The sequence below is a fragment of the Podarcis vaucheri genome, assembly GCF_965113315.1.
Source record: "Podarcis vaucheri genome assembly, chromosome: 13".
NCBI classification, from domain to species: domain Eukaryota; kingdom Metazoa; phylum Chordata; class Lepidosauria; order Squamata; family Lacertidae; genus Podarcis; species Podarcis vaucheri.
Window position 1 is genome coordinate 18,723,552 of NC_138751.1, and position 19,615 is coordinate 18,743,166.

The following is a 19,615-nucleotide window of genomic DNA, read 5'->3' on the forward strand; positions in this document are numbered from 1 at the left end:
AACGTGTCCTTGAATTCTGAAAGTGCTTCTTGCTTGCCTGGATGGGAGGCTAGAGAACGCCGTGTTGAGTATGTGTAGAAACTAGGCTACCCAACAAAGTAAAGTTTATATGAATTGTTCCATCCACTTTTCCCTCTGGCTATACCTACCACTGGTAAGCGGTTCAGAAGGAAATGCAGCCCCTGGGCTGAAAAGGATTCACAATCCCTGCCACAGAGGGCTGTGATGTGATGAGAAAGAATGTTGGTTTCGGGATGAGCTGAGCCTGTACGAAAAGCCACTCAGGAGGGACCACAGTTTCATGGCCAAACACATTCTTTCCTGTCTCCAGGTGGCAGGTGCTGGTGAAAATCTCTGCCTGAGGAGAAGCCCTGGAGAAGGGTCTCGTGCTCACCAGATGTTTTCAGACTATGACTTGGTAAACCGTAAAAGAGGAAATCTCTCAATAACCCAAACAAAATAACCAATAAAGGACAAAAATGATAAATGGATGATAAAACATGTATACGGCAGTGGACTCAAACCTCCCTACATAATACAGTTATAGATAACCACCAATAAACAATGGAAGACCTGTGTATCAAAACTAATACAAAACTAAGTCTCGGTGAAATGGAACAACCAATATGAAGGCTATATATGACGGAAGTAATAAACAAACCATGAAAACTACATGTAACAGAAATAATATATAGTCCAATATCAAGTAAATGAATAGCGTATGCTAGTGGGATTAACACGAGGCATCAAATAAATTTGATGTGCAAATTCCATGCAGTAGTAAAGTAAATGATCCCTGGCCGGCACAGATGTTGAGTTGTGGTACAAAACATCTGGAGAATACCAGGTCGGCAGAGGGGAGAGCATGAAATACAGAGGTAATGGAGCCAAGGCCTGACTTGTTCCAGGGCAGCTCCCTATATAGCTAAAAAGGGCTCTAGGCTCCACTTGGACCACAATAAAAACAGGTTGTTGGTACTTTAAATCAGAAGCTGAGACAGGAAGCTGGCTTTGGCATGGTGCCGTGGTTGCTTTAGGGCTACTGCCAGCTGCCCCTGTGCTTGGGTCTGCCCCCCTGTAATGCCTGTTCAGTCTCTACATCTGTAAATAAACGGAATTGTTACAGTGAGGGCTCCAAGTCTCCAGGTGCTCTCTCTTTTATTCAAGAGCAAATGACCCCATTAGGGCTCCTTGGAATTTGCTACCGCCTGGGGAAGGGAAAAATGCAAACCAGTTTGGTGCTGAATTGAGCAAAAAATTTCCCTTTCCCCAACAGCTCCCCCACTAGCCGCTGCCGCCCCCCCAGTCCTTACTACATGCCGTTTCACACACAAGCCCAGCGTCAGCAATGCGTCATACTTGGGCGAATGCTGGGGCTCTGGGACCCCAGCAGAGTCCATCCCCACAGGACTGCTGCCCCCACCGCTGCTGATGTGACTCAGGTGGGATGGGCAGGGTGGCTGTGAACTCACTGGAACCACCATCTTATGCCGGCATCACCCCAATGAATGTGGATTGGGAAAGAGGCTGGCAGCCATCATTAAGATGAAGATCTCTGCTAGACAACGCTGCCACAGGCATTTTGCCCACCAACTAAGAAGTCCTGGGGGACGGACCAAGGGAAGCTTGATCAGGGCCCCCAAAACCTGGAGCTTGGCCTGTCCTGTCAATGGCTATTATACTCTGCCTTCATGTGTCTGAATTAGGGTTGCCATATTTCAAACAGTGAAAAAATCCAGACAGAAAAGTTATGGAGCTTTTTGGAGCTATCTTTATGGAAAATTGGCATATGTCTGCCGACATATGTCTGGATTTTCCCGGACATTTTTAACGATTTCCGCCCAGGCACTGCTGCTGACTGCAGTATTCCATATACGTCCAGGAATTTCCAGACGTATGGCAACTCTAGGACTCTGAATACCAGTTGATGGAAAACGCAGGAGGGGTGCCTGTTGCCCTCAGGTACTGTTTGTGGGATTCCCATGGGCATCTGGTTGGCCAGTGTGAGAAAAGGGTGCTGGACTAAATGGGCCACTGGCCTGATCCAGAAGCATTCTCATGTTCCAATTATCCCTCTTTATGAAGAAGCATTCCAATTTTCTGCTGTCTGTTCTTGATAAATCTGTCCCGTCCCCCCTTTTTGCATTTTAGAGATGGTGGGTTAAAGTTCTGTTTGCGTGAGTTGACCGATTTGCCGTCCTGCAGACATCAGTCTTCAAATGGATACATTTCGTCTCCAGTGCACATGCATGCGAAAATGTGCACATGAATACTAAGGCACCACGCAGCGCCCGGCCTAACATTTCACACACAGCAGCTGCAGAGGAATAAATATACAGTAATAATAAATGAAATAGCTATAAATGTTCTCTCCTTCTGTGGTATCAAAACCAGCTGCCTCAGCCACCACCAACTAATTCCACCTAATGGCAGGTGCCCCACTGAATGGCATCCCCAAACCTGTCGCCTAAGGGAAGTGGCCTCATCCCAATCATGCTCAGCCAGCAGAACCATACTAAATTACTAGGGATTTTTATTTTAGCTTCCTCTTTCCACTTTCCCTTCTATTCAGGTCTTTCCCATGTTCAAGCTAGCCTTAACGATTCTGCTCTCCTACACAATAATCTGTTTTCACATTTGAGCAGAGAACAAGGAGTACCACTCTCTTCAAGCAATAAGCTGGGTAGCCTTTTTTGTGGTGCTTCGAAGCAGAGGGCATCCCTCCAAGGCAACATTCTACCAAAGCTCCCTCAAACGCTGCTTCTTCTACCTCAAATATTATCGTATTGTAGTTCAAAAGAGCCCAGCAGGCAACAGGTTATGGTTAGCACTACAGGTGGCAGAAAAAGAAGTTCTGCCCAAATGGGAAGAAGCATCAGGAAGACAAAGAGAACTGGGCACCTGTGGGCCAAATTAGATGTGATGCCGAATACTCTTTCCTTTATTTCCTGCATTTATTATAATCGCCTTGGTTCTTTGGGCAGCCGGAAAAGCAGAAAACAAACACACAAATGTTCAATATTACATATAAAACAATAAAAGCAATAGAGAATGAATTAAAAAGCTGAAACACAAAACACAGATGAAAATCAGTTTAACATAGCTCGTTAAATGGCAGGGCCATGGCCGCATGCGCACCTCTGCAGGCTGGGTAGTGGGAATGGGGAGAGGCAAATGGCTATGGCAGCTCACTCAGGCTCAGAGATCAAGTCTGATGCTCTCATGTGATGGCAGAGGGATTGGCTTGGGACCTTGTGGATCCCAGGCTGACCCAGTTCCTCCCTGCCAGAGCACCCCCTTCTAAAGCCTTCCATGGGCTGCCACTGGCAGGCATTCTGCTGGTGGCACTTCCACCTGCACATTCAGCATCAACCCATGGGTGGAGACTGGAAGAGGAACACCTTGGAATGCCATGGACGTCTGTTTCAAAACCCAGCGTGCCACTACGTAAAATGCCCTCACCATAGTAATTATCCGCATCACAACATGTCTTTGCATTTAACATGCAGGTTGTTTTTTTAAAAACGTAAATAGGATGAGCTGGAGGTGATAATTACTGCCATCCGCAGAATGTGCAGAGTGGGGAATTTAACAATTTCCTCCCTGGCTCTAGTCCTGGGGAACATCCCTGCTCTGAAGCTGGTATTTAATGGGGCTGGGAAATCCCTCAATGGTCATCAGCATACATTACATTATGTGGGGGGTGGAGATAAGGGACCCTCGCCCACCCCTCCACTGCACCCAGAATACCGCCACACACTAAGACTACGAACACACTGGTGTTTTCAAACACAGCAAGGGTGTTCCCTCCCTCCCCCCCCCCATTTCTAGTCGCATTTGCACATTGCTGCACATGCCAGAGAGAGGGCGGCAATGTCTTCCTCTGATGCACATGACCTGTTTGGTTTACCCACAAACCCCTGAACTTGCATCCAAAAAGCTGCTATGTCATCCATGCATGCGCAATGGCTATTTCACTGCACCTTTTGAAGTTTTGCCTTTTGGAGTGAAGTTTTGTTTGAGGGGGAAATGCATGAAACAGCTCTATTTCTCAAGAAACTACGAGGCAGCTCTGTAACGAGAGTAATGGTGCATGTGGTGGGAATGCTTCAACTCTATCTGAACCTGGAGATACCAGGGATCGGACTCTCTGCATGCGAAGCTGATGCTCTGTCACAGAGCTACAGCCTTTCCTGGTAGAGAAGCTGCTCCAAATCCCTGATCATCTCGGTGGCACTTTTCTAGCACCACAATATCGTTTTTAGATGAGGCGAGCAGAAAAGTACACAGCATTCCAAACACAGCCACGCCATTGATTAGTAGCTCCAGAATCAAAAGCTGTTATAGAAAAGGTGGTTTTATTTCTAAGCAGGGATCTAAAGGGGCTTCAGTTTGGGAGGTCCTCCTGTGCCAGCCTGAGCTCACAGAAATCCTCTCAGAAAAGGCTAACCAACATGATCAAGGGGTTGGAGTAACCAAAAGGAAAAATTAAAACATTTGGGGCTTTTTACTTTGGTACAGTGGTACCTCGGGTTACAGACGCTTCAGGTTGCAGACCCTTCAGATTACAGACTCCGCTAACCTGGTAGTACCTCAGGTTAAGAACTTTGCTTCAGGATGAGAACAGAAATCATGCGGTGGCAGCGTGGTGGCAGCGGGAGGCCCTATTAGCTAAAGTGGTACCTCAGGTTAAGAACAGTTTCAGGTTAAGAACAGACCTCCAGAATGAATTAAGTTCTTAACCCGAGGTACCACTGTAAAGGCAGAAAGGGCATGATAGAGCTGTATGAACTGCGGGGTGTGGAGCAATTGGAGAGAGAGATGATTTTCTCCCTTGTAACACAAGAACTCAAGGCCAATCCAATGAAGCTGAATGTTGTAAGATTCGGGACAGACGAAAGAAAGAATTCCAGTGCATAATTAAACTATGGGATTTGCTCCCACAAGATGCAGTGATAACCACCAACCTCAGTAGCTTTAAAAGAGGATTAGACAAAGTCATGGCGAATGAATTTGTCGGGCTTTCAGTGACATCCACAATGTTCTCTGCATGCTGGTTGCTGGGAATCCCAAATGCAGAGAGCGCTGATGCACTCAAGTCCTGCTTGTGGGCTTCCCATTGTGGCACCTGGTTGGCCACTGTGAGAACAGGATGCCGGACTAGGTGGGACTTTGGCCTGATCCAGCAAGCCTCTTCCTTTTGTTCTTGAGTTTGCTGAGAAGAAATCTGTGTTAAATGAAAAAGGGAGGGCGCTCACCAAGAGCATATTTTTAATCTGTAAACCGCCTTGAGCCCATCAGGGGAAGAAGCAGGGTAAAAATACATACATACATACATACATACATACATACATACATACATACATACTATACTAACGCTACCTTCCCACAGACCCACCCTGCTGTATATTAGCCCCTTGCCAGAGAACGGCCACCCCAGAGACTTGATGACACATCCCTCGCTACAACCATCGCAACTTCGCTCTGTGCAGCGAACAGCTCCCTCTCTGTTGAACCCCGGGGCCTTTTTCATGTAACCGCCGCTTGTCTCCCTGTCCACCTCCTCGACAGAGCGTGAGGGAGCCCCCCGGGGCAGTGACACACTGCAGTGCGCTTGGAACATGTGGTCTCACTGACTTCATCAAGGTAGCAGGCCTGTGAAAGGCCTGTGGCAGCAGCAAGTGCATGTGTGTTTGTGGCGAGGGGAGAACGCGGCTCTGTCTCTTGTTATCAGAAACCAAAATGATCTGACATGGTTCAAGGGGATTTGTCTGGCCTGTCAGGTACCTAGCGGGGTGAATAAAGAGGGGGCAGCATGGTGGGGGATGAAAACGGAATAAAACCTCATATTCCCCGCTGTGGCCACCTAGGGCATGTCTCCTGCACAGATTTTGCCTATTCGGTGGCTCGTCTTAGCACTCACAGGAGTAGGGTTTTTTCTGGTGTTTATTTCACTTCAGCGTGTAGCTCACCCAAGACCCATGGTACAAAACATGCCATATAATGCAAAACTAAAAATTAGCTGAGCACACACACACAACTGACTGAAACCATATATCCAGTTAAAGCCTAACATGAAACCATATATCCAGTTAAAGCCTAACGTGATACTGTACTGATTTCTTTGGGATGGTAGCAGCTTTTTACTTCAGCTGCCTGCAGTCTTTGAGGGCAGCCCCCCATATATGAGAAAATCCTGCTTAAACAGTAGGCCTGTCGCCAGCGTCTCAATAAGTCGCATTTGTTTTAGTCAACTGATCAACTTAATTCATCGATCCAACAGAGCACTCAGATGTAAACCCTCTAAGTAGGACATAGATGAATGTGTACAGGACTGCAGCCTAATCTGTATAGATTTGCATAATAAGAAAAATGATACTTAATTTTTTTTCCCCTCATGATGTTTAGTGGTAATTCTGACTTGGAGGCATTCAGTCCTAATCCCTCAGATGGTAGCTTCTTCCCACTGATTCCTCAGCAAAGAACATAGAGCAAATGTCCAAAAATGCATTTAGGAAGAAAAATGCTAGTACAGTGGTACCTCAGGTTAAGTACTTAATTCATTCCGGAGGTCCGTACTTAACCTGAAACTGTTCTTAACCTGAAGCACCACGTTAGCTAATGGGGCCTCCTGCTGCTGCCGCGCTGCTAGAGCCCGATTTTTATTCTCGTCCTGAAGCAAAGTTCTTTACCTGAAGCACTATTTCTGGGTTAGCGGAGTCTGTAACCTGAAGCATATGTAACCTGAGGTACCACTGTAGCAGCAACATTTCCAGGCTTTGAGACTAGAGTCTCTCTCAGCCCTATCTGGAGATGCATGAATCTGGGACTTTGTGCTCTGCTATTGACCTCCATCCCTTCTTATGGCTTTTTTCACAGCGAGCCAGATTATGGGTGCAACAACACATCATCAGTAGGGTAAAAAGAGAAAAGGCCACAGCTCAGCAGTAGAGCATCTGCTATGCACACAGAAGGAGCCCATTTCAATCCCCAGCATCTCCACGTAGGGCTGGGAGAACCCCCTTCCTGAAACCCTTGAGAGCTGCTGCCAACCAGTGTGGACAACACTGAGCTAGATTGACCAAGAAACCAACTTGGTATAAGGCAGCAGCTTCCTATAACCCTGAAACGAACCTGCTGTCTCACAACAATACTTTTAAAGAAGAAAAGATATGATGCATGCATGTGTCATTTGCAACAGACATCGTTTTAGAAAACTTCCTGTTTCTCCCACTGCCAAATGTTGTTTTGATTTTGCGTGCGACCAAAGGGCATGTCTACACAGTTGGATACTGAGAACTGGGCAGGCTGAAGAGACAGGGCAGCAAATGGTGTGAGGCGTAATGGTGCCAGATGAAAGTGCACAGAAGTACCCAGGGCAATCCAAGACTGCACGCACACCACACATTTAAAGCACGTTGCAAAGAATCCTGGGAAGTTTGTTAAGGGTGCTGGGAATTGTAGGCCTGTGAAGAGGAAAACTACAGTTCCCCCAGGATTCTCTGTGCTTTAAATGCATGGTGTGTATGCAGCCCAAGCTATTCTGATATCTGAGGCAAAACATCCCACAGGCCCCTCTCATGCTGCTTGGCAGTAAAAATACAGTAAAAAAATGCAGTAAAAATAATCAATTTGCTGCCCCTTTCATTATACTCAAAACCAGCTGCCTGAGTTAGCTGCCTCATTCTGCTTTGTTAGGGCCGGCCCTGCCTATAGAGCCAAGACTGTGACCACTATTGTGCTTAGAATAAAAATAAATAAAACCTAATACTATGTACCAGGAAAAGCTGTATTTTGTTACGTGAGTAAATTTTCAAGAGTGAATTTGCATTCCTGAATGCAATATCACACGCCAAAGACTCTGGGAGCATGGAAGGATAAGGTGTGCTGACTGAAGGGTTAGAGCATTTCTCAGAAGGCTCTGGGGCACTATTAGATTATGTACGTCATCCCATATTTGCCTTACCAAGGATCTCTGGCTTAGGGTACTGCAATATCCTGCACCCAGCCCCAGTCCCATGCACAGGGTCTAACCTGCCCAACCTTGGTCTGTTGAACAGAAATGTCTTGTTATTTTGAAGATCTTCCCCCTTGACCACAATAAACTACTTAATTCTCTCCCCCAACACCCAGCTCAATTGCATTTTGTTCTCTACAGTCTGATGACAGCCATGCAGATTTCCAATCCCCCTCAGCTAGACTGTGTAGGGGTTTTTGTAGTTTGCATTTATAACAGTCTGTTCAGTGCCTGTGAGGATAGAAGTCTCTGTGTGTATGCAAGAAAGAGATGGAGGTTGTTTTGCATATCTGTGAATGATCCTAGCCATCTTATGCATATGTTAAATTTACATTGCATCGTGCACTACGACTCTGCAGGTATTCCTAGGAGTGTGTGTTATTTATTGTCTTTCAGTATGATTGCGTGGATGCTCAAGATTCTGCCCAGTTTCAAGGACTTCCTCCTATTTTTATATACCAACTTTCTGTCCGTCGCAATATGTGATCTTTCCTTAACTTCCTTCCTGCCTTTCTCTTCCTCGCCTGTGTAGCCATGTGCTGTGTGTGTCCGTGGAAACATGTGTCTGCCTTTGTGCAGTTCACTGTGTGCCTTTGCCTTCATGGAGCAGGTGCCTATCTTTTCCTCTCCATCTGGTTGTAAGTCAGAGTTATTCAAATGAGAAATTAAGAGAGAGGCAGAGAGAACATCCCTTAATTTTCTTTTATAGAAAGGAGTCAGTTCTATTAAGATGCATTATTCAGGGCGGGGGGCGGGGGGGAGTGGTTTAACTCAAGCTGGTAAAAAGCTGCTCAGCTGGTCGCCTATGGCAAGTCAGAAGTGCCTTCAAGCGATCAAGGCATCTTACAAAAGCATTAAAAAAAAAAAAATCCAGGCCAACTTAGATATATGCAGGCAGGCTAGCTAATTACTTTCGTGGCTGTACATACAAGAGCAATGATAGCCAGATGCAAGTGTGGGGGGTTGGATTGTTGAAAAATAGTAAGAGATTTACTGGCCTAGATTAGATGAGAAGATGCATACAAGATCATAATCTTGTGATCTTTGTTATCCAGAGTAACTACCAACCACTCATTCCACACTCATTGTCACTAAAGCATATTAGAATCTCCACTGTACCCACAAGTATGCTTTAAAAAGTAGGGTGGAAATCACCAAAGAGTGAGTCTAAGTTCCTAATAAATTCCCAAACAGTGTTAAGTATTTGAGTACAATATATGCTCGGTATACCACACTTCCGTAACACCAGCGTAGAGTTCTCCAACTTGTGTTATTTATTCAGCAACAACACAGAGGAAATGGAATCCTTATCCAACCAGAAACTTCAGATAATGGTCAATCTTTTTTGCACGCTGGAACTGGACTTGTAAGCAGCTGCCATATTAATGTGTGCATATGTGAATCAGGCCCAGATGATTAAAGGTGCTGAAGATCAGCTGCTAGAACAATTACTCCTAGGGTGCACTTCGTACACAGACACTAGAGCAGCAAATTACTGAAACACACTCATAAAGGGGTATTGATTCAAAGCCAGCAAATGACCCAGAATGCCGGGTCATAGCTTCCCACAATCCTTTGTGGCCAACATGTCCACTATGAGTCAGGTACTATCACAGCTAAGAGTTGCTCTTTAAGATTAAAAATACAAGTTAATGGATTACTCTCTAATATTCAATAATTTGAATATTAATAATCTTCCTTTTATATTCTTGATCCATTAATTTTAATACATCTCAATATACTGTAGTTGCATTTTTTAGGTTCTGAAGGAAGATAACTAATAATTTAATAAGCAAAAGCTAAAATTCCTTATTAGAATGTAAGACACCTCAAATACCTTCTTTTTCATTCTTTATTACTGCAGAACCAATAGCTTCAAAAAAATAAACAGCAATGCTTTTAACTTGCAGCCATGATGATTAAAATGGACTTTCATTAATTAATCAACTAAAACTTTAGTTGATTAATCTAATCTACTAATTTAATCAATTAAAGTCTGCAGTTTTGCTTTCCAGCTTTTTTGGTCGTTTCTCTACCGAAAGCAAGTCCACAGTAAATCCTACGAATGACTCTCAACATAGCCCTGGAAGGGAAGTCATCTGTTGTCAAAACCAGTTACCCAGGAATCTTTGCTTCCGTCATGGCTGACATTCCACACATGCTGCCAGAAAGAATACGTAATTCTTCACAAATCTAAATCTGGTCACTGAGCGACAGTGGGCAATTGCTCACAGGCCTGTGCCCCTGAGATGGTTGTAATGATATAGGAATGTGATGAAACGGGGAATTGCCTAGCATGAATTTAACTCATATATGCTGAGGTACCTGGGAGGTGAGGTAGCATTTGCTGTCAGGCAGGCATTATGACTGAACTGGGGCCAATGTCTATGAGCAAACTACCCAGAATGCTGTGCATGATACTAACCATATGACCCACAAGTGTCTGCAGTCAAATTGGCTGTAATGAATGGCTGATTTTTTTCTTTCACACAACATCCACCTGCATGTTGCCAGCATCCAACTGTACTTTTACATCGTCAATACACCTAATATTGGAATGCATGGCTTAAAAAATGGAAGCAGTTACAAAGCATTGTCATGACTCCCTATCTGTTGAGTGCTCAGCTCCAGCCGAAGGGATACTCCCCACCACCCCAGGACCTCAGAGTCCAAGATCCAGAAGTTGCTCAAACCCACAAGACCCCATGATCCACTTCCCTTCCCTAGAGTGTACAGGTATTCACTTCTGAGCCTAAAGGATACATATCTTATACGAAACACCTCTCATCACACCAATGCCTGGCTATGGCAGGCAGCCCCTCATATCTAACCTTCTCCCCACTTCCTTTCCCCCCCCCCCAATGACGGGTCCTCATTCATCTGACGGGATCCAGGCAGCCTTGCTGTTTCCATGGCAACATTGCCATGGAAACTGCAGAGACCATTCTCTCCTCCCCCTTATCACCATCCTTCCTTCAAAACCACAACCCCCCCCCCTTTCCTGGGGCAATACCACCAGGAAGATTTAAAGAGCAGGGGGCCGGGAGCGAGCGCTGAAATGGTTGTTTAGCATAGCTCATCTTTGCACCTTGTCCGTGGTGTATGTGTGTGTAATTAAAAGGCATAGCTAAACTCTGTGCATGTTACCATGCCTTCCTCAATTCCTTGGTCTCGGTTAGCAAGCTAGCTCTCTTCTCCTCTCTTTTAAAGTGCCTCATTCTATCATTTTACCGCATCATATCACCCTCTCCCTTCCTCATATACCCTCTCCTATCTAGCCTCAATCTCTCTTTCTCTCTCTCTCTTTACCCATCCTTCCTCACACGCACCCTACCAAGCAGACTACCTGGAGTGCCCCCATGTACCTTCTGTTACAATCCCACCCCCACCCCCACCGCCGACTATGAGATTTCACCACCACCAGACACCTGTGAGTGGGCACAGGCCTATCTAGACTCATTGTCTGCTTCCCTGGAACCTGGTGGGGAAGAGGCTGCCATTTCTGTGTGGGTTTTTCACCTGTGTTCACACACACACAAACACACACCACTCTCCCTTTCATCCACACACATTAGCTACACCACATCCCTCAGTATGCAGGCTCAGAAACATATGTACATTTCCACTTAGTTGTGAAGTGCTGCACCTAACCAGCACTTCACACATAAACAAGCTCCTTTCATGTGCATTGTACTTTCATGCATGCGTTTGCAATCCAACCCATATTCACACATACATATATTTGTTGTGTCACACACACAGAGACTTATGAGCATATACGCCTGATACACATGTGTATATAAAGATATATAAAGATAATCCTTACACAAACCAACAAAACACCCAGAAAAACGCATATTGACGCACAAAGGCACAGTCGTTATTTGCCCCACACGTGCACATCCTCATATGCGCATCACAAATTCGCACCCGACACCTGTTTTCTGCTGGATCTGTCCTCTGTCGATCCAGGCAGAAGTGCAGTGCGGCAGCCTGGGATGGGGTGTGGGGAGAGGATTGGTAAGAAAGGGAGCGTTGTGGTTAATTTGTGCTGGCTTTGCCAGCCGGTGAAATATCAGAAGAGTCAGCTTATATCATCTTCATTCAGTGTGCATGTAAGAGAGAGAGAGAGATATGAAAGCAGGGCGAGAAAGAAGCAGGCGAGTAATTCTCGTGTATAAATGTGATAGGAATATACATAATCCCACTCAGACAGAAGCAATCAGAAGGGAAGCTGTACGCACGCACACACAGAGTAACGCACTCAGAAGCTGCCACACTCAAGAAGCAGAAGGAAGAAGTGTAATGCACAGTCTATGACTTGATACGCACATACACACAAAGGCACTGTCACATGCCCAGAGCTGCAGCAGTAAAGTGCAAGCACACACACACACACACCCCTTACAGAAGCACACAGTTTTCAGCATACAACAGCAGCACACAAAATCCTCCATGTCACACACATACACAGGCTCGGCTCGTAAACCAAAGAAGAGCTGCACCAAAAGAGTCCAAAGCATGTGTGCGCTCATACGGCAGAAAACACTGTTCTCACAAGCCAGCAGCATCACAAAACACGCATGCTGCAACAACCCATATGCACAGCTAAACTCAGTTACAAAGTGAGTGTTTCATCACACAGACACACAAACCTTTCTACCACACCACCCTGAGAGCAATGCCATTTTTCATCTGAATTCCAGCACAACCCATTCCACCTGATACTCAAAGCAGGGTGCACTTGCCTGGGGCAGAGGGGGTGGTGAACAAACTACAGAACACAACAGCTCTTTTACAGCATGGAATGCTTAACTCTCTCCCCACTCCACCCCCCAAAAAACCCTATTGATAAATTTTAACAACAGATCTATTCATATTTCACAGATGTGGTACATGTGGTAAAATTCTGAGCCAAAAATGTCTATTTTCAAAACACACACACACACACACACACATGCGCATAATCCTAAATCTTTGGGGGGGAGCCTGAAAGTCATAACTATATATAATATACATGCACATACTCTTTCAAAAGATGCTGCTTATTTTTTTTATCCATCATCACTAGGCACTTGCCAGCACCACCTTCTGGAGTCTCATTAGCTTCATCTGGAACACCCAGCCCAGGTAACTAAAATATACAGCTTGCCTCATAGCAAGTTGCATAAATCCACTGCTTACCTTGATCTGTTTTAAAAAATCCCATACAAAATACTTCCCTTGTTGATGCTGATTTTCTAAAAAAAAAAATGCTGCAAGACGTCAGTGACAAAATCTTTTTTTCTGTTTGTGAAGGGACCACCTGAAAGTCCAGATGTTCTTCTCCACCTTCAGTAAGGAAATATTTAATTTTCCTTCATAGAAAAAAAAAACACCCCATCTCAAAAAGTGGGTACTTTCTATTAAAAAATAGAATTCCACTCTGGGAAAGGAAACGCAATGGATGAATTAGATATGATGCTTGAGGAATTCCATTGGCTGGCTGGCAAGCAGGGAGCTGTTTTGATTGGCGGAGGAGATGAACTCGGTAGGTGACTACAGCCCCTCACCCAAACCTGTGCCCCTCCCTCCAAACTGCTTTCAAGTCCCAGAAGAGTGAAGAGGGTGAGTGGGAAGAGCTTTCATTAACAAAAAGAGCGAGCATCCAGCGCCAAGAAGGGGCAAAGAGAGTGGGATGCAGGAGCATGGGATTGGACTGGAAAGGCTGTCAATCAAAGACACTACTTCATCCACTTCTCTCTTTCTGACTCTCTCTCTCTCTCTTTTTGCTTTAGAAAAGGAGGGGCAAAGTTTGTGCAGTGCCTCCTAGTTGCTGTCCCCTTCAATACACTAGACTCCAGGGCGCTTTGATCAAGGAACCTAGGAGTCCTTCTGGCTGACAGACAGAACTCACTGCCCTGCGCTTCCTAAAGTAACCCAGGAGTCGTAACTCTGCTCCAGTAGGAGGAAGAGATTAAGCTGCTCATCATATTTTTGTACATGCAGGAATTATAGAGGGAGGACAGCAGGGCTGTCTCCCTTTCCTTTTGTGATCCCCACCCCCAAAGCTCCTGTTTTTAAGCAGGTACAAGAAGAGAGAGCAGGATGCATGGGCGTAGCCAGGATTTGGGGGGCAGGACTTTGTTAGGGGGGCAGAACCGATGTGATTGGTCAGTTAGTTAAGTATTTCTATTGTTTTACTTGAGGGGGGGGCAGCTGCCCGTGGCATGATATGGGAGAGCAAGGGCTGAGTTTTATCATAATGGTGGCGCTGTGGGTTAAACCACAGAGCCTAGGACTTGCTGATCAGAAGGTCGGCGGTTCAAATCCCCGCAAAGGGGTGAGCTCCTGTTGCTCGGTCCCAGCTCCTGCCCACCTAGCAGTTCAAAACACGTCAAAGTGCAAGTAGATAAATAGGTACCGCTCCGGTGGGAAGGTAAACGGCATTTCCGTGCGCTGCTCTGGTTTGCCAGAAGCGGCTTAGTCATGCTGGCCACATGACCCAGAAGCTGTCTGCGGACAAACGCCGGCTCCCTCGGCCCATAGAGCGAGATGAGTGCCACAACCCCAGAGTCGGTCACGACTGGACCCATGATGGACTCAAGGGCATCCTGATCAAATTTGCAGATGACACCAAACTGGGAGGGGTGGCTAACACCCCAGAGGACAGGATCACACTTCAAAACGACCTTGACAGATTAGAGAACTGGGCAAAAATAAACAAGATGAATTTTAACAGGGAGAAATGTAAAGTATTGCACTTGGGCAAAAAAAATGAGAGGCACAAATACAAGATGGGTGACACCTGGCTTGAGAGCAGTACATGTGAAAAGGATCTAGGAGTCTTGGTTGACCACAAACTTGACATGAGCCAACAGTGTGACGCGGCAGCTAAAAAAGCCAATGCAATTCTGGGCTGCATCAATAGGAGTATAGCATCTAGATCAAGGGAAGTAATAGTGCCACTGTATTCTGCTCTGGTCAGACCACACCTGGAGTACTGTGTCCAGTTCTGGGCACCACAATTCAAGAAGGACACTGACAAACTGGAACGTGTCCAGAGGAGGGCAACCAAAATGGTCAAAGGCCTGGAAACGATGCCTTATGAGGAACGGCTAAGGGAGCTGGGCATGTTTAGCCTGGAGAAGAGGAGGTTAAGGGGTGATATGATAGCCATGTTCAAATATATAAAAGGATGTCACATAGAGGAGGGAGAAAGGTTGTTTTCTCCTGCTCCGGAGAAGCGGACACGGAGCAATGGATCCAAACTACAAGAAAGAAGATTCCACCTAAACATTAGGAAGAACTTCCTGACAGTAAGAGCTGTTCGACAGTGGAATTTGCTGCCAAGGAGTGTGGTGGAGTCTCCTACTTTGGAGGTCTTTAAGCAGAGGCTTGACAACCATATGTCAGGAGTGCTCTGATGGTGTTTCCTGCTTGGCAGGGGGTTGGACTCGATGGCCCTTGTGGTCTCTTCCAACTCTATGATTCTATGATTCTATGATTCTAATGGTCAGGGGTACCTTTACATATGCCCCACTCTGTCCTGCTGTTCCTCGTTATCCTCAAAACAGTTCTAGCTTTAAGAAGGATGCTGTGCTGGACCACACTGCTTGCCACAGGGTCTGGCATGGGCTCTTTGCACAGCTGCCTACTTGCTAATGCAAAGGTGGGCAGCCCTTTCCTCTGCAGATGTTGCAGAACCACATCCCTGAACATGCTGGCTGGGGCCCATTGAATCACACCTTGAGAGCTATAGGCATGGGTGTCCGCAGAAATGTTTCCTGGGGTGGGGAGTAAAGCACAGAAAGGGGGAGCCGGCTAATTTCCCACAAAAAAAGAGAAAAATAGTGCCTGTACATTTTGCCTTATATCTCAGGTTCTCCAAATACTAAACAAAAAATATCTCTCGTCTTTACATGAAAGTGGGTGGACCTGGAGATTATTTATTGAATATACAACCCTTGATCCAAAGATCACTGGGCGGTTCACAACATAAACATACAAAATGAAAACACTAATGAGTAACGAAACCTAAACAAAGCCCTCTGCTCTCCCACAGACACATTTAAATGGCCACAGAATATTAATCAGCTAAATGCTTGGTTGAATAGGAATGTTTTCACCTGGCAGGTAAGGATATGTAATGAAGGTGCCAGGCAAGTCTCCTTAGGGAGAGCATTCCACAAATTGGGAGCCACCACAGAAAAGCCTGTTTCCTTGTTGCCACCCTCTGGATCTCTCGTGGGAGAGACACCCAAAGAAGGGCCTCAGGTGATGATTGCAGATCTGGGGCAGTTCATATGTGGAGAAGGGGTGGTCCTGAGCTGTTTAAGGCTTTAAAGGTTTTATCCAAGGAGGGAGAGTAGACCCCTTGCCCCTCTGATATATGCCCATGGCCACAGGCTTCCCACCACTCCGTTAGTATATAAAACCTACTCTAGATCTCAACATATCCAAGGCGGATTATAGTTTTAAGTAATTAAATGTTTTATGTCTGCTCCATTTTCTCTACCTTGGTTCTCTACATTTTAAAAATGTTCCAACCCTCTCCCAAGTCTAGAGTTCCACTTTAGGAAACAGGATGGTGGGGCAGACGGGCCTCTGGACTGATCCAGAAGGGCTCTTCTTATGTATTTTTGAACAAAAGGCGGCAATTTTCAGTGTTGTTCAATTGCAATAAAACTTAACAAATTAGTACCAACAGTATGAAAACAATAATAGTATATAGACAACAATACTCTGCCATCAACACAGCTCAGTGAACAGACTTTCTTCCAAAGACTTTCCTAAAAAAAAAAAAAAAAAGTTTTCATTTGCCTTCAGAAGCAGAGAAGAGACTACATGAACTTGGGAGGGAATGTGCAAGGTGCCACCACAGAAAAGACACTGTCCCGCATTACCACCTGCCTCACTTTAGAAGGCAGGGGAACATGGAGCAGGACTTCCAACGATGGTCCATATACTTCATATAGGATACAAACTGTGAATCATTTCGCAGATTGCTGCCTTATACTGAATCAAGACATTTGTCCATCTAGCTCAGAACTGTCTGCACTGAATGGCAGCGACTCTCCCTAGTTTGACAGGAGACTCTCCCAGCCCTCCCTGGAGATGCTGGGAATTGAAGTTGGAAATCTACATGCAAAGCAGATCTCTACCACTGAGCTACCACTCTTCCATTAGTAGTAGTAGTAGTAATAGAATTTATATTCCTCCCTATACCCAGAGATCTCAGGGTGGATCACAGAATAAAATCAAAATATAAAACCACAAAATACATAACCAAAATAAAAACAACCCAATAACCCCCCCCCCAGTGGCGTAGCGTGGGTTGTCAGCACCCGGGGCAAGGCAAGTAATTTGCGCCCCCTAACCCATGGATTTGCGCCCCCTAACCCATGGATTTGCGCCCCCTAACCCTAACCCCCAGATGTTGCGCCCGGTGCAGCCGGCCCCCCCTGCACCCCCCACACTACGCCACTGACCCCCCCCAAAACCCCCCACATTTTAAAAGGGCATAGGATGTCAATCAAACCAACCAAAGGCATAGTTAGAAAGAAATGTTTTTGCTTGGCGCCTAAAGGTGTATAATGAAGGTGCCAGGGGAACTTCCCTAGGGAGGGCATTCCACAGAGGGGGAGCCACTGCAGAGAAGGCTCATTCTCGTGTTGCCACCATTTGGACCTCTCGAGGAGGAGGCACACGAAGAAGGATCTCAGAAGATGATCTCAGGGTCCAGGTAGGTTCATATGGATAGAGGCAGTCCTTGATGTATTGCAGTCCTGAGCCATTTAAGGCCTTATAGGTCAAAACCAGCACTTTGAATTGGGCCCGGAAACTCATTGGTAGCCAGGGCAGTCGGACCAAGGTCGGTGTAATATGCTCAAACCGCCTTGCTCGGGTGAGCAACCAGGCTGCTGAATTCTGCACTAGCTGAAGTTTCCGAACCATCTTTAGAGGCAGCCCTATGTATAATGCATTGCAGTAATCTAACCCTGAGGTTACCAGAGCATAGGCAACAGTAGTTCCCCAACACACATTCAGCTTCCTAAGCAGCTAGTGTAGAGTACAGTAATGTAAAGGTAAAGGGACCCCTGACCATTAGGTCCAGTCGTGACCAACTCTGGGGTTGCGCGCTCATCTCGCTCTATAGGCCAAGGGAGCCGGCTGGCGTTTGTTCGCGGACAGCTTCCGGGTCATGTGGCCAGCATGACTAAGCCGCTCTGGTGAACCAGAGCAGCACACGGAAACGCCGTTTACCTTTCCGCCGCAGCGGTCCCTATTTATCTACTTGCACTTTGACGTGCTTTCGAACTACTAGGTTGGCAGGAGCAGGGACCGAGCAACAGGAGCTCACCCTGGCACGGGGATTCAAACTACCGACCTTCTGATCAGCTCTGGGGTTTAACCCACAGCGCCACCCGTGCCCCATGTAGAGTACAGTAGTCAAGTATAATAATGATGCATGATAAAGAAATATAACTATGGATATGTATGGGAACAAACTTATACCACCACCCAGACTCCCAACCTGTAATTCCTATCTCCTATAAAATTTAGTCTCTCCTTAGACTGCTGAATGGGACGCGGGTGGCGCTGTGGGTTAAAGCCTCAGCGCCTAGGGCTTGCCGATCGAAAGGTCGGCAGTTCGAATCCCCGCGGCGGGGTGCGCTCCTGTCGTTCGGTCCCAGCGCCTGCCAACCTAGCAGTTCGAAAGCACCCCCGGGTGCAAGTAGATAAATAGGTACCGCTTACCAGCGGGAAGGTAAACGGCGTTCCGTGTGCTGCACTGGCTCGCCAGATGCAGCTTTGTCACGCTGGCCACGTGACCCGGAAGTGTCTCCGGACAGCGCTGGCCCCCGGCCAATAGATGTGAGATGGGCGCACAAACCCCAGAGTCTGTCAAGACTGGCCCGTTCGGGCAGGGGTACCTTTACCTTTACCTTTAGCCTGCTGAACCCTGCTTGTTGTCTAGAATATAGATTCCTCTGCTTCACCACAAACAACAGGGTGAATGTCCTTTCAATGTATTGCAATACGTTAGGGGGTACGGCGATAGACAAGCCCCCCCAAACTTCTAGATTCAGTAAAGGGTTACAATTAGAGTAAACTCATAAATTTATGAATTTAGCAAGGGCAGGAAATAACACTAGCTAGCTTCCTCATTAAGCTAGACTTGTAGTGATAAGCCAGCTGCAAAAAAGTAAGACCCTCTGCTCAGCACAAAGGGGGGACGTTGCCAAGGTGACAGTGGGCAATGCTGGAAGGGGAAAGAAATATTTCAGCAAGTAATTCTGGGAAGAAGGAGGAAGTAAGAAAACACCATGCGGGGCTGAGGAGAAGCCATGACGCAGGGGCACTTGTAGCATGGCTGATTTCTCCGCTTGCTGCTCTTAGGGGAGCAACAAAGGTCTCTCTCCATCTAGACGCAGATTGTAAATATGTGTGAATAAACCATATTTCATAAAGACACTGCAGTCTCTGCTGTGCCTAGTTTCCAATTTAAACACAAACCCTGGGCGAGCGCTTGGAACGCTCTGGAATCATGTCACTGCTCGGCAGAGATTAGGGGTGTTTTGTAACGGTATTTTTTGGCAGGAATGGAGAAGCTGT

At 46.2% G+C, this 19,615-nt stretch overlaps 1 protein-coding gene across 1 annotated transcript in view; it reads right to left on the reverse strand.

Annotated features, from left to right (window-relative positions):
- The window catches only part of SHISA7 (shisa family member 7), a 38,510-nt gene extending 24,990 nt beyond the window's left edge, over window positions 1–13,520 (reverse strand). The window contains exon 1 of the mRNA XM_082195457.1: window positions 13,202–13,520. The gene's annotated coding sequence lies outside the window, so the exon portion shown is untranslated. The remainder of the gene's footprint in view (window positions 1–13,201) is intronic.
- Between the last annotated feature and the right edge of the window lie 6,095 nt (window positions 13,521–19,615).